The following is a 13,222-nucleotide window of genomic DNA, read 5'->3' as shown; positions in this document are numbered from 1 at the left end:
CCGGGTTAAACAGAAGTATAATCCGGATTAAATCAAAAGTGCTTACTTCAGCCTGGCAAACAATGCAAACAAAAGAGGATCAACAGGAGTCAGAATGTAAACAACAGACTGGTAGCAGATTCCTCTCTACTACTCAGAAACAGCAGGAGAATAAACCAGGCTTGTTTATTCCTTCCTGCAGCGAACGAAAAGCGTGGTCGTAGTCAGGATTCAGTTTAAGGTACAGCGGCCAACGATATCCAGGTCCAGGCACAGCAGTCAGGGTAACGGCAGTCAGCAGGGTCCCAATCCGGTCCAGAGGTCAATAGCCAAGCGTAGTCGTCTAAGAAATCCAAAGGTCTCACCGATAGCCAGCAGAAGGGATAATCCGGAATCGAAGTCAGTCAGTCCAGCGTCAATCCAGTGCGAGTAGATATTGCCCGTCAAAAAGACGACGGAGGTCCAAGGTGTCCAGTAACAAATCACACCCGTCTTCAGGAAGTTCCCCAACAAAAGCCCAAGCGTCCGTCCAGATTACCTTGCCCAACGCAATTAGACATTGGTCCCAAACCCCAATTTATCCCAGTTCAAGCTCATCATCGCTGTCAGCTGCCATCCCAATTCCAGGTGCCCCAACATCATCATCCTCATCAGAGCTTAAGCACCTTTGACTACGCCCCACAGCATCCCCAGCTGTGGATCCCGCTCCATCCCTCCAGCCAGTCCATGGGTCTGATCCTGCAACCCGCCAATCACCTCCCATGCTTTCATTGCCTGTTTCCCCAACACCCAAATCCTCCCTCACACGAGTCCATTCCATGTCGTCCTCCTCCGAGCTGGCCATCTCTTCCTCCAAACCCTCAGAAAAACCCTCAAATGAGTCCTCATCTGTCGGGTCTGTAAACAAATCCCGGAGCTGTTTTCTTTCACGCTCCTCAAAAGAGTCTGACTCTCGAGGAGTCTTATGACCCCTTCTTCTATTACCGGAGCCCGAAGGCTCAACCATAACACTATCCCCCCTCACAAAGGCCTCACCCTCCAAAGGTGGAGACACAGCAGAGACCTCCGCGGCTACAGTATCCCGTTGCCCAGAAGTGTCCAACTTTAATAAAGAGCGATGGAATACAGGATGGACCTCAAGAGAGGACGGCAAACGTAATCTAAACGCCACAGAAGAGATCTTCTTAACAATAGGGAATGGCCCTAAATACCGTGGTCCAAACTTTCCCCCAGAATGTTTTATATACTTAGAGGATAACCAAACCAGATCCCCCTCTTCTAACTCCTCCCCTGCTTGCCTATGTCGATCTGTTTGAGTTTTCTGAGCTGCCTTGGCTTCTAACAACAACTTACGAACGATATCATGTAAGGCAGCCATTTCAGATGAGCGATATACAGGATCAGAAGAAACCACATTGGTTGACGGTGCCACTCCCCCCCGCGGATGGAAACCATAAGTCAACTCAAATGGTGTGTGTCGACTGGACGTATGCGTAGCGTTATTATAAGCAAACTCGGCTACCGACAACCACTTCACCCAATCACCAGGTTGTTCCAGGCAAAAGCAGCGCAAATACTGCTCCAACAGTCCATTAACTCTCTCAGATTGTCCATCCGTTTGCGGATGGAAAGCAGAGGACACATTCAACTTGGTTCCCAAACACTCATGGAAATGCTTCCAAAAACGAGATACGAACTGAGGAGCCCTGTCAGACACAATAATCTCAGGAGCCCCATGCAAACGGAAAACATGCTTAGTAAAAAGTAAAGCCAATGTAGGAGCCGCCGGAATCGTTGAACAAGGTATAAAATGAGCCATTTTAGAAAACAAATCTACCACCACCCAGATACACGTGTAACCCCCAGACCTAGGTAAATCAGAAATGAAATCCATAGAAATAATTTGCCAGGGTCTTTCAGGAACAGGCAGTGAAGACAATAATCCCCTAGGGCGCCCGACAGGCGTCTTGCTCTGTTGACATACTGCACAACTATCACAGTAACGAAGAATGTCCTGTCGCATTTTAGGCCACCAATAATTTCTGGTAATAAGTTGTACAGTCTTAAACCTACCAAAATGCCCAGCCATCGGCTCATCATGATGTGCCCTAATTACTTCCAACCTGAGTGAACCCGCCGGTACATAAACTTGCCCATTACGCACCAATACCCCCTCCTGTTCCTGTAAATGAGGTAGCACAGTACGAGTCCCTACCGAAAGCAATATGAGTTGATCTTGAGTCCAGTTATCATTCTTTTGAGCCTCTAGAATCTGAGTGTGTAGCCCAGACTCGTTTTCTACCACACATAAAGAAGCAGTTGGTAATATTGTCTGACGCACTGTTTGCTCGCAAGTTTTAAACTCTGGTTTACGAGACAAAGCATCCGCCCTTAAATTAACCTTCCCCTCCACAAACTGAACCTTAAAGTTGAACCTAGAGAAAAACAAGGCCCATCGAATCTGGCGTTGATTCAATTTCTTGGCAGTCTGTAAATGTTCTAAGTTCTTGTGGTCAGATCTGACCACGATTTGATGACGTGCGCCTTCTAACCAGTGCCGCCACACCTCAAAAGCCACCTTTATAGCCAACAATTCCTTTTCCCAGATGTTGTAATTTTGTTCAAAAGGTGTTAGTTGTCTGGAATAGAATCCACAGGGACGCAAGGTCCCTGATGAATCCCTTTGAGATAACACAGCCCCCAACGCATAGCTAGAAGCATCTGCTTCTACTATGAATGGTTTATCAATGTCTGGATGTATTAGTACATTATCATCTTGGAAACTAGATTTCAACTGTTCAAACGCATCTCGAGCCTCCCTTCCCCACACAAACGGTTGCTTCTTACGTAATAGCTGTGTTAAAGGTACAGTAAGTTTAGCAAAGTTTGGAATAAACTCTCGATAGTAATTAGCAAACCCCAAAAAACGCTGTACATCTTTTTTAGACTTGAGTTCCTGCCAGGAGTTGACAGCGTCAACCTTGTGCGGGTCCATTTTTAGTTCTTTTCCTGAAGCTACATGTCCCAAGAATTCCACCTCTGACACGTTAAACACACCTTTGGAGGCCTTAGCAAAAAGCCCATTATCCCGTAAACGTTGCAACACCTGCCTCACATGTTGCTGATGTTCCTTCTTATCTTTTGAGAAAACCAATATATCGTCCAAATAAACAACCACAAACTGATCAATCAAATCTCTAAACACGTCATTTATGAACCTTTGGAAGACGGCGGGCGCATTACATAACCCGAAGGGCATCACACGAAATTCGTGACATCCGAAGCATGTATTGAATGCCGTCTTCCATTCGTCACCTTCCCGTATCCTAATCAAATTATACGCTCCCTGTAGGTCAAGTTTAGAAAAGATCTTAGCCCCTTGAACCCTTGAGAGAAGCTCCGAAATCAAAGGTAGCGGATACCTATCACGAATGGTATGCTTATTAAGAACCCGATAGTCACATACTAGCCTAAGCTCCCCTGTCTTTTTAGCCACAAAAAACACAGGTGCAGCAGTTGGAGAGCTAGATGGACGAATAAACCCTTTGGCTAGATTCTCATCAAGGAATTCTCTCAAGGCTTGTCTTTCAGGTACCGTTAGAGCGTACAACCTTCCTGCTGGTAACTTAGCGCCTTCTACCAGTCTAATCGCACAATCGTATGGTCTATGAGGCGGTAACTTATCTGCTTTCCTCTTACAGAAAACATCTCGGAATTCCCTGTATTCAGTAGGCACACCCTCCATATCAATCTGGGAAGAATTTAAAGCAAAACATCCCTGCCTTTTAAAAGCTATAGTACGCTTCACCCAATCCACTTGAGGGTTCACCAAAGTTAACCAATCCATTCCCAGAATTACATTGTATCTTGGTAACCGTGTGATGTCCCATACAAATTCTCCAGTTACCCCTTGCACCTCCCATGTTATTCCTGAGGTTTCTCGATTAACCACCCCAGATTCCAGTAGTCTCCCATCCGCCCCTTCCACCCATATATCACATGCTTTACGTATTGTAGGGAGCCTATGTTTTCTTGCAAACCCAACATCCACGTACGAGACCGTAGCCCCTGAATCCAGCAGTGCCAGAGTTGAAGCAAGTTCCTTTCCCCCAACAGATAGAGAAATGGGTACAAAAACATGTTTCTTTCCCTCTAGTGACTGCCTCGTAAGCCCTAGTGCGTTGGACTCACATCGCACTAGGGCTGGCCTTTTCCCGAAAACTGAGAAGGCTTGATGTTACAGTTCCTAGCAAAGTGCCCAGCAGTCCCACAATACAAACATAATCCTAATTGCCTTCTACGATCTTTTTCTGCCGTCGACAACTTTCTAAACACCCCGAGTTCCATAGGCTCCTCCCCCTTAGCCACAGGTGCCCTAGATACAGATACAGATGGCGCATACATAGCCCGAGATTGTTTACGAGATTCAAACCGGGCGTCCAAACGCAAAACCTTAGCCACCAAAGCGTCCCAGTTTTCTGCTGGCTCTAACCGCGCCAGTTCATCTTGAAGATGGTCACTTAAACCAGCTATAAACAAAAGCATAAATGCGTTCTCCCCCCAGTCCAATTGATGGCGAAGAGAATTAAACTTATTCAAATAGTCCAAAACAGACCCTTTTCCCTGTTTTAACCGGTAAAGAGCCCAGCTAGCATTCTCCATATGGAGGGGATCCCCAAAAGTGTCCGACAATAATTTCTTGAAGTTAACCAAATTATCCTTGACTGGGTCATTACCCAAAATCAAATTAGTTGCCCACTGTCCCGCTGAACCGGTCAGTAAACTCAAAATAAATGCCACCTTGCTGGTGTCCGTAGGAAAAGCTTGTGGGCTAATCTGAGAAAAATAAAGTTCAACTTGAGCCAAAAAAGTAGGCAATTTGTCCCGGGATCCATCAAAACGTTCAGGAGTCATTACATGTCCCTTAGCTGGCTGTGCTGCTTGTGCAGCATAAAATGCAGCCTGCAGCTGATCAAAACGAGCCTTGAGTTCCTCCATAGTCTTCTTGACGTTGGTACCTCACTGAAATTTTATGGCGTTGGGCAATCTGTCACAGACAGAACGCCAGCGAGTAAAACAAAACTCAGTTTATTGAGGTTACAGAACTAAAAACGCACGTAGGAAACAAAGAACAGGGCAAACACTTGACTTCAGTGTGATAAGTAACAAAAAACAGCTCAGTTTGAGCTTAAACGGTTCAAAGGGATAAACCGGGTTAAACAGAAGTATAATCCGGATTAAATCAAAAGTGCTTACTTCAGCCTGGCAAACAATGCAAACAAAAGAGGATCAACAGGAGTCAGAATGTAAACAACAGACTGGTAGCAGATTCCTCTCTACTACTCAGAAACAGCAGGAGAATAAACCAGGCTTGTTTATTCCTTCCTGCAGCGAACGAAAAGCGTGGTCGTAGTCAGGATTCAGTTTAAGGTACAGCGGCCAACGATATCCAGGTCCAGGCACAGCAGTCAGGGTAACGGCAGTCAGCAGGATCCCAATCCGGTCCAGAGGTCAATAGCCAAGCGTAGTCGTCTAAGAAATCCAAAGGTCTCACCGATAGCCAGCAGAAGGGATAATCCGGAATCGAAGTCAGTCAGTCCAGCGTCAATCCAGTGCGAGTAGATATTGCCCGTCAAAAAGACGACGGAGGTCCAAGGTGTCCAGTAACAAATCACACCCGTCTTCAGGAAGTTCCCCAACAAAAGCCCAAGCGTCCGTCCAGATTACCTTGCCCAACGCAATTAGACATTGGTCCCAAACCCCAATTTATCCCAGTTCAAGCTCATCATCGCTGTCAGCTGCCATCCCAATTCCAGGTGCCCCAACATCATCATCCTCATCAGAGCTTAAGCACCTTTGACTACGCCCCACAGCATCCCCAGCTGTGGATCCCGCTCCATCCCTCCAGCCAGTCCATGGGTCTGATCCTGCAACCCGCCAATCACCTCCCATGCTTTCATTGCCTGTTTCCCCAACACCCAAATCCTCCCTCACACGAGTCCATTCCATGTCGTCCTCCTCCGAGCTGGCCATCTCTTCCTCCAAACCCTCAGAAAAACCCTCAAATGAGTCCTCATCTGTCGGGTCTGTAAACAAATCCCGGAGCCGTTTTCTTTCACGCTCCTCGAAAGAGTCTGACTCTCGAGGAGTCTTATGACTCCTTCTTCTATTACCGGAGCCCGAAGGCTCAACCATAACAGTAGGAGCCACAGTATTTAATTGTGACTGAGCTCTGCTCTTACAACAGCAGTTGTTCAATGTACACATATGAAAGTTTTTATAATAAATGTTTGCAAAGAAGAATCAACTTGCTGTTACCAGCAGAAAGCAGCCGTCAACCTTCCACTGGGTCTGCTCCTCTTTTGCTACCTGGCTGCCACTGAAGACTATGCTTTATGCAACGACTTAATGTCTCCATGCAAGCAGTCAAGAACCCTCAGCCTTTGTGTGATGCAATTCACTTGGGGGTTATTTGGGGACAGAGAATGGATGTCATTTGTAAAGAGGCCTGCCTGCCTGCAGCAGCAGCAGCAGCAATAAAGGCAATCACAGCTCCTGAACCTGTAGCTTCACTGCTCATTGCCTAACAGCTTCCATGTGGCAAAGCCACCAGAAAGACCAAATCCCATGCTTATATAACTATCTGTATCTCAATTATTATCTTCACTGGTACTTACATTCTCAGAAATGGAAATGGCCTCTTGATGCACTGGAGATAGAAAGTACGGCTCCAATAAGTGGAAGTGGGGAGAGTTATTTTGTCAATCTCCAATGTGTGAAGAAATCCTGAAAACTTCATTAAGAAAAATGACTACAGATTCATTTTTTTTTGCTTCATTGCACATCTCTTTCCCTTTTTCATCAAGCAGTAAGTTACAGTGGTGGTTTCTGGGTCAGTGGGGTGGTGAATCTGCTCTGAGTTTCAGTCTGAACTTCAAAGGAGATATTCAAGGTGCTAAACCTAGTTTTAAGAACAGGGTTCATCATTCCAGACAGCTGTTAAAATTCTGACAATTAGGTTCACTGACATGAAAATCACCAGCCATAATGAATATGTTATTTGCCATAAAGTTGGTTAGCTTATGAATGATAGACCTCCAAGACCACCAGTCATCAACTTCATCTCTGGACTTGCAAACTCCTTGATCGAGTCAAGGAAGCTTTGATAGTAGCGTGGTCTCCCTCTCTTCCTACAACCTGCCATTTTACCAAGCACTATCATCTTCTCTGATGAATCACAACATCTCATAATATAGTCAAAATACAAATATCCCCAGTATAGTCGTTTTGTGTGTGTCCTTCCTTTGAAGGAGGCAGGTTTCTTAAGGTGAACAGGTTGTCTCTGGTCAGTGTAGGTGCAAGATTGCCTTTTGTGAAGTCTAAGATGGAGTTTTTGCTATCAGACATATTTTGGGCAGTGAAGGAAGCCAGCTGTCCTCATTCCGTCATGCTCCATGTGTGTCATGTCACAGGGGATTATCTCAGGCATTGCGTATTATAAGGAGACCAAATTTAAAACACAGCATCCTTACCTTGGTAAGTTTGCACAGCCTACATTCAAAGCCACCTGATGCCTTGTTAACAGGATTCCCTCCTAAAGCCAAGAGCAGACTGGGCAGCAGAGGGAAGGACCACTTACAGAAGTCTGGAATTATGGCCTCTGTTGGTGTCAGATGCTGTGGGGACTCAGCAAAGTTTAATCAGATCAAATGTTGAATAGCTGCTCTCATTAATCAAATGTTTTAAAAATTCAGACTTGGGGTAAGAAACATGAATATGGAGATGAATCAGCATAAAGAAGGGGTTGCTTCAAGCCCAGGCTGGAGTCACTAGTAGGACGCAGAGAGCAAATGTGCTTTGGGCTGAATGAGCAATAAGACGACCAATCTAATCTTGCCTCTTGCTCAGCTCGAAGTCAGTGCTGATTGTCATGTTAAGAATGCACCAGAGGGGACGAAATGGCCAAACTGACATGCCTCCTTCCTCTGGATCGCTATGGGCCAGGCCTCAAACCTTGGTGACCTAATTTTGATAATATGCAAAATCGTTGTGCTCAACTGGCCTATCTGCTTTGCATTCTTTCACACGAGAGGTTCAGTGTTGCATCCACCTAGAACCAAGGGTAGGGAGAAGAAGAGATTACTTGGGTTGTTCTCTAATTGTCAGGATAGCATGGCTTCTCCCACCAATTCTGCTGTCTCGAGGCTGTGCTTCCTTCCGCCTGTGGGGCAGATACAGGCAGGCTTGTGGTGCACCGAATGTTGATGAACATCTGGTGCACCTGAGAAGGCCTGATGGGATGTAGAATCTGACAGCATCTGGAGAGGTCCAAGTTCTTAGTACTGGATGTAAGGATGGGCAAACCTTCTTTGGAGGTTTTTAAGCAGAGGCTGGATAGCCATCAGTTGGGGGTGCTTTGAATGCAATATTCCTGTTCCTTGGCAAGGGGTTGGACTGGATGGCCCACGAGGTCTCTTCCATGATTCTGATGAGGCATTAGTTTTTAGTTAACCGGATTCAGACGTGTGTTTCTGACCTCTGTTGCTCATTCTATTTACTATTTCAGAAGACAGGGTTTTTTTTAAAAAAAAAACTAGGCATGCTACTAGGTTTGTAGATACATGCAGTCACTGATTATGCCATCAGTATTTGCTGTGGAAGGGTGAGATCTAGACATCCATTTAACTAACATGCAGACATATATAGCCCTGGTGATGGACATTAAATGATTTGCATTAAATAACAATCACAATTGTTCTCAGCTTATCATTGGCAAAGAGGGAGAGCAAATATATTTTCCCATTTGGAAATTAAAGCGAAATCTTAGCTGCAGGGGTTGTTCCCAGGTTAAGATGAAATAAGGGGATATTTCTTATTTAGCAAAATAGGATTAGGAATTTTTAATGTAGTCTACTTGTTTTTAACCAGAGAGTGGATGGAGAGCAGAATGGAGAGTGAGTCCTGGCCCTACCATGACTAGGAAGGAAGAAGGAAGCCAAATAAGTAAATACATACGGTAGGACACCTGGCTGTTTTATAAGTTGTAGAATCAAATACGTTAAGGCTGGTAAAATGGAGCAAGCTGCTGTTCTACTCACTGAGCTGGAGATTTGCACACAGTCCCTTCCTTTTGTCTTGAGATTACCCATGGAGACTCAAGATCAGCCCCTGATATCTGGCAAGCCTATGCTTAATGATATCACCAGAGCCTCCCACTTGTGTTATAACCCCTGTGTGATCATTAGGACCTGCTTCTTGTGAAGAAGAGGTCTTCCCTAGCAATTAGGTTTGAAACCTGAAATCTCAGGATCTGGGATAGTTCTGACTTGCCAGCCCTGTGTATGGGTATAATCAAGTGTGCCGAGTGCCATAAATTGAAGGGGGAGGGAAGAATTGCCAGGAACACTATGGGCGACTATCAGCGTTGCTGTGTTAAATCCTGTTTCTTCTGCTATAATTATGCTTTCCGTTTCACACCTGGGGGTTAAGCCAATGTTTGTATCGGCTTAGCACCAGTGGTTGGCCACTAGTACAATGCAGACCCCAAACGACTCAACTAAATCCCACTAATTAATTCTTGCTCAGCTTCTGATGTTTCATTAGATACAGCCCCCACAATACATAGACTAGGAGCGTGCTTACAATATAAGAATACTATAATACTATAACAGCATTATCATAATCACCTTGGTGCGCAATACCAGATTCTGCATTTATACAGATGGCATTGTATAGATGTATGAGGTGTGATGGATTCACATTGCACACATATAGACCTGTCTGTGGCAAGTGAATCTGTTGCTTGTGCTGAATCGCCTCAGCTGCTGCAAAACACATTATTTATTGATAGCATTTTTATCCCTCCTTTGAACTGAAATCCGCAAACAAAATCACGAGAAGCAAATCAAACCATGAAACCATTAAATTAAATAAACAGACAAGGAGTTTTAAAAGGCCACTCTGATACCTTATTTCAGATAATCAGCTAGAGCTGAAATAGTCAATAAATTTATTTGTAGAATTGGATTTGGTTTGAAATCAATCTTCAGTATTTGAAGGGTTCCCCCCCCCCCTCCACTAAGAATTTCTTGAGCAGTTCTAGAAAATTTCCACCAGGGGGAGCCTTTAGACTGCTCCTATCACTTGCTCAGGTGGGAGATCAATCCTGTAAGTAGACCTTTCCCCTTATTGTTCTGCCCACCTCCAGCTTTTCATCTAATAGCCTCCTTTCCCTTGTTTTCATGCAGAAAAGTTTTGAGAACATTGTACAACTCACCAATAAATTAAGTCTCCGTCTTTTTATAGTTAACACATTGCCTCGGGCTTTCTTTCATAATGGGATCTTAGTGAGGGACAGGGCTGTTTGACAGACAGCAAATTATTTTCTCTGGAACTGAGGGGTGTGTCTGGAAAAGGTTTCCTAACATGGCCAGAATAATGTATGCTGCACTGGAATTTCAAGAAACAGTTGCACGTGGCTGAAGAATGGAAGAATCATATTGTGGAGGTGAGAATTGGCAGACGATCTGGTATCCCCTACTCCCAAAGATTATGCCCGTGCGGTGGAATTATTGGAACGCATCTTGTTGCAGTGCTGCTATTAGTCAGCCCAACAAGGTCAACTCATACACCCAATCCTGACCTGATTGTCTGGCCATGCCCCACAAGGGAAGGTCAAACATCTTATGGAGGATAAGCACCACGAGGTGACCCTCACGGTGTCAAAGTTCCTTGCAGTGGCAGCAAGGCTGAGAAAGAACCTGGTCTCTGATCAGGGTATCACCTGACATTGTGTAGTTTGTATTTGTTTAGCAATTTCCCCAGTTTGACTGTTCGGTAAACTCTTGTATGTTATTCACTTAACAGCTGTGAGTCCATGGACCGTAAATAAAGTTTATTATTATTATACTGTTTAATTTGTATTGGTCTCACCCTGCTTTCTATTAGAAACAGGAATTGGTGGCAGTATTGTACCACTTGCTTTAACACAAATCCCCCTTGTTGTTTGAGGAGTATACAACATGCCACATCATTGCCCATTTTTTTTGTACCCCATACCCTCCAACAACATGATGAAGATAAAGACTAGCAGACATTTCACCAGACAGCATCAGAATATGATTGAAAAATTGCAGCTGGCAACAAGAGAGCAATAGTTACACTGGTCAACACACATTCTAGTGTCTCAAATCTTAGCCCTCTTCCTGGGTATATTTGTCCTGCTGATTCCAAAAATGGCACTAGTCTTCCCCTATTAGCTCTTGTTTTTGAGATACAGAAAATATGCCATTTACATTGCCATCTGCTTGTCCAGAGAAAACCTTGACAACCATATCTAAAAAACTAGAGTGGTCTATCTAATGAAATTTTCTGAATAAGTGCCCCAAATAACCCCAGGAACAGGTCTAAAAACCAATAAACCATTTTTTTTTGTTATTAATGGGGGAAACACACTAAAGTAGAGAAACCCTATAAATTACGTATTGAGTTTAGAAAAGCCGGGGGGGGGGGAGGGAGAGGGGTTTCCAAATGAACATCCCTAGAAATGCAATATCTACACTATATTTGATGTAAAATCCTTTATTTCTCTGATTGAGTTTTGTATTTATGTTTCAGAAGTTTGGCATACAGTCTTGAAGTAAAACATATACTTTGGTGAATCTGAACTCAGGGGACTTAAACAGGTCCTAAGGTAAAAGTAAAGGTTTCCCCTTGACATTAAGTCTAGTCATGTACGGCTCTGGGGGTTGGTGCTCATCTCCATTTCTAAGCTGAAAAGCTGGTGTTGTCCATAAACACCTCCAAGGTCATGTGGCTTGCATAACTGCATAGAGCGCTGTTACCTTCCTGCTGGAGCAGTACCTATTGATCTACTCACATTTGCATGTTTTTGAACTGCTAGGTTGGCAGAAGCTGGGGCTAACAGCAGAAGTTTGTCCTGCTCCCCGGATTCAAACCACCAACCATTCTGTCAGCAAGTTTAGCAGCTCAGCGGTTTAATCCGCTGTGCCATTGGGGGCTCCAAAACAGGTCCTAGATCCTCTTTAAACCCTCTAACAGATTTTGACCAAGTGACCACATAGGTTAAGTATTACCTATCCAAAATACTTGGGATTTGTTTAGGATTTCAACTGCATCTATTTATGGATTTTGGAATATTTGAAGATACATAATAAGGTATCTTGGAGATGGGACCCAAGTCTAAACATATTTTTCATATATACATAGCCTGAAAAGAAAGCTATACACAATGTTTTAAAGAAGTCTGTGCATGAAATTTGTGCACACCATTAGAAAGCCACCTTTGCAGACAATTTGGATTTTGGAGTATATCGGATTCCAGGACAAAGGATACTTAACCTGTAAATAGATTTAGATCTTTTCTGTTGAACTCCTTCATAGTCCTTAAACGTGGAGTACTTGCCATTATCAAGAAAAGAAAGAAAAAGAATGAATGACAAAGAAAGGGAGTCAAAGTAGTGAGGAATATAAAATTATTTATGCTTGAATATAATAATATTATGAAGAAGGAGATTTCAAAGAGTCACTAAAGGCTTATGTTGAAATTCTTAAAAGATAAACCCCTCACATAATTGTGATTTATACCTTTGCAATCCAGAGAATGCCCACAGTTCCACATGGTTCCTGTGACCGAAGGACATTAATTGTCTTAAGTGGAATGCATCATGATTAAGAGGAAGCTAAAGAAGATTCAGCCTTTTGTGGCTACTCAGACTATAATTCACTGCCTTTGGGGTTGTTAATTTCTTTCCCCTGCTAATATATTATAGTAATAATTTTTGCCAATCTAAAAGATTTTTGTGATATATTTTTAATTGAAATAACTTTGAATAAAAATAATGAGCTATGGCAATAATGACATTAATTTTTCCCCCACCCATGATAAATTAAATTTCTACCATGTAGTCAATTTGTTATGCATCTCCTTAATCAGTGGTTTGTAACTTAAAGCAAAGACATTAAGAAAGATTTATAGAAAGTTGAATTCCTAAATATTGGATAAAAAAAACATCAAGAAGGATTTTTTGTTGGTTTTGTCATATGATTCTTTTCAGACTCTTAACACACCTGAAATTGTGTTCAGCAATAGATCAGCTGCCTTACAATCTTTGGCTTAGATGTTTTGTTGCTTGTCTACCTTAATCTAGGGGTCTTGGGGTTTTGGAAAAAGTTATTAGCGGCTCTTGTAAAATACTCATTTTCATTGCAGTAGAGATCTTAT

Source organism: Anolis carolinensis, chromosome 1 (genome assembly GCF_035594765.1).
Source record: "Anolis carolinensis isolate JA03-04 chromosome 1, rAnoCar3.1.pri, whole genome shotgun sequence".
Taxonomy (NCBI): Eukaryota; Metazoa; Chordata; class Lepidosauria; order Squamata; family Dactyloidae; genus Anolis; species Anolis carolinensis.
Note: the sequence above shows the minus strand (reverse complement) of the source record.